General features: G+C 35.2%; 1 protein-coding gene across 2 annotated transcripts in view; it reads left to right on the forward strand.

Annotated features, from left to right (window-relative positions):
* The first annotated feature begins 1,864 nt into the window (after positions 1–1,864).
* The window catches only part of LOC106869125 (microtubule-associated protein futsch), a 157,191-nt gene continuing 155,945 nt past the window's right edge, over positions 1,865–3,110 (forward strand). Inside the window, exon 1 of one of the 2 annotated variants that reach the window (XM_052966609.1) lies at positions 1,865–2,237. The gene's annotated coding sequence lies outside the window, so the exon portion shown is untranslated. The remainder of the gene's footprint in view (positions 2,238–3,110) is intronic. The other variant, XM_052966608.1, reaches the window with a different exon arrangement.

Genomic DNA, 3,110 nt, shown 5'->3' on the forward strand with positions numbered 1-3,110 from the left:
TTATTTTTTGGTAATCAGAAAAGTGAGACAGGTTTTGACTCAATTTAGAGTATCATTAGAGAACATTAACCTCTCAAGTTATAGCTATTTATAATGAATGTCAATCAGGATGAGCATAAACTAGTTAGTCTAATTTGCATAATAGTACATTTATTGGCAATGTGATTAGCTAATAATGCATATACAGTATTTATTGATTTATTGACATAGAAGAATGATAAAGTTATTAAGCCAAGGTAGAAAATTTATTGGGTATTTAGTTATATCCATTTAAGACTAGGTTCATAGCTTACAAAAGTCAGCTTTGTCTTTCATTTTTCCAGGGTCGATAAAACACCTGACATTATAAGCATCAAAATCAGTCTGAGGCAGAAAAGAGAAACAAGCCCATGAGTTTTGTTTCTTCAATAATCATTCTAAGGACAAAAAGCAGAAGAGATACATAAAAAAGTAGAGTGCCAAATTAAACAGCTTATTAGTGTTTAGCATTGTTTTTTTTTACATTACAAATTCAAATCATGAGCATTTTATTTTTGCTGTTAATGGAGAGAGCCCGGGCATGAACACATGCATTCTGAGTCCCAATTCCTCTGATCTCAGCACTGCATTTCTCTTTTCCAGCTTTGGTAAAGATGGTGCAACTAATACTGGGGTGGTGTATTGATTATTTGCTCCTTTGTTATAAAATGGTTGGCCTAGTACCTGTGTTATTATTCAAGATATATAACTTCCATTCAAAGAACTGAACTTATATCTAAGTATTAGCTGTCTCTTTACACTCAGAAATCGAATCAAAGAAAACTCAATTTTGCCCTTTCAGCCTTCTGGAGTCGTTATGATAATCAAATCGTATAAATTATAAAAACAAAAATAAAATAAGGGGTTTCACTCTCTTTTTATATATTTTTGTTTTTAGACCATTTCTTAAAATAATTACTGTCCAACAATGCTCCAGATTATCTTTCGGGTTTTGGTTTTAAACCCATGTTGCTTTCTCTTGAGACAAAGACTTGAATGTCACATAAAGTACCAGTATTTACTGTTTCTCTTCAAGTTATTCCATGAACGAAAGTATTACAGCCATGGCCACCCCATATTTTTCCAACTTACAAGGAACCCAGGACCTTATATTACGTAACCCTTTAAGATGGTATGGCGGGATTTGAAGGAAATTTGATTGCTATTTCTAGCATGTCAAGCAAACATGTAGAGGCTCATTCAAATTGACTATATAATTCCTCTTAAAATTTGTGGCCTTGAGCCAATGTTAGCAATTCTTTTATCAACTATATCATCAACATACCTCCCATACAAACTGGGCTTGTGCTTAAGTATGCAAGTATTCAGAGCGTCGGACATCATGCTTTACAATTAGGTTTCTTTACGTTCTGAGTTGAAACCCTATCAGAGTCGATAAAATAAGGTACAGTCAGGTACTGATGTCCTAATTTCTCTACTCACTTTCCCTTATTCTTTATTACTTTCTTTTTCTCTCTCGATTCCCAGCATTTCATTCGATTCCATCAAAACAATATCTCTCCTCGACGAAGTGTTCTACCCGAAACGTTAGATTTCTCCCCCTTTCCTCATGGTAAACCTGATTAATTCATCCTTGAATTGTCGTCCCTAAAATCAACTTCCAACTATTAGAATATTTCTTTTGTGCCTTTGCATCTATATTACAACTCAATAATACTTCGTTGTTGTGAATTTTGCAATAGTGATGCTTTCGGACTTCCGTACATCGTTTTAATTGAGAACGTCGTAACAGCTTCTCAAATAACTACGACTACCCTCTGCTCTTACTCTACTGTACTCTATGCTTGGCTTGGCGAACCACTCACTCCACCCTCCACTATCAGCATCCTCAGCCTCAACCTCAATCTCAAAAAGCTCCAAAGCCATAGTTCACGTCACGTGACACAGTTCCAACATGGCGTATTTCCTCCCCGTATCTCAGGTTGAGTAAATGATAAAGAAAACCTTTTAGCCGTGTGTGAGTGTGTGTGTGTGGGATTTTTTTCTAAAAAACCACTATGCATGTACGCGTGTCGTTATTGCATCGTGCGTGAGAGAGTGTAAAGTAAATTAAATAAAACAAAACGAAAAAATACCCTATCACTTTTTTTGTGTTTGTTGAAGGTCTGACGAAGTTAGGCGTTTCTATTGGATTATTACAGTTATTTCACAAACACCGACATTTAAAATGGGATCTTCGATTGCCAGCATATAATCTCGTGAGTAGCCAACACTTTTCTTTCTTTCCCATCTCCATTAAGTCCTAAAGTTCTATATATTTTTTTCCAGTTTTAGAGCCGTTTTGTTTGTTGCTCTGATATGTTTTTGTCTAACAAACTCTGTCTTTCTCCCTTTCTCTTCCTTTCTCTGTCTCACTATTCTCCCCCCCTCTCTAACATACACCACTGCGATTTTCGAATCATTTAGCTTTTGCTTTTCCTTTTCGTTACATTGCATGGTTGTCCCGCATTGCTCATATCTATGTAGTGTTATTGTTGACTGACTGCATTGCCCTTGTGACAAATATAGACCATCATTAGCAAATAAAAGATATTGTTATTGTTATTTCAAATCTTTCCAACGTCGATTTTTTTTTCTTTCCTTTCTGGGGTCGACAAAAATACAGTACCAGTCAAGTACCGAGGTTGATATAATCGACTGTTCCTCGTTCCAAAATTTATGGCTTTTTACCTGTTTGGAGATTATTATAATATATATATATATATATATATATATATATATATATGTGTGTGTATGTACACACACACATACACTAACTAGGACCGCATCAATCATGTTTATTCTTCCTCCTAAAAATTAAACCGAGCATTATTTATTATCTCTTCCCCCTCTCCCTCTCTCCATATGTATATATACACATACGCACGCACACATACTCGGTTATGTTTGTAATTGCATATGTGTGTGTGTTGCACATATGTTTTGTTTATTTATTAATATTGTGTTGTACTTCATTTGATTATTTATGATGTTTCCCTTCATTGTAGCCCCTGTGGCGAATAAGCGATTATGAGTAGTGTGTCAGAAATGGGGGTCGAATGACTGAACGTCTTTCGGAGTATCATTATTTA

Source organism: Octopus bimaculoides, chromosome 3, assembly GCF_001194135.2.
Source record: "Octopus bimaculoides isolate UCB-OBI-ISO-001 chromosome 3, ASM119413v2, whole genome shotgun sequence".
NCBI classification, from domain to species: domain Eukaryota; kingdom Metazoa; phylum Mollusca; class Cephalopoda; order Octopoda; family Octopodidae; genus Octopus; species Octopus bimaculoides.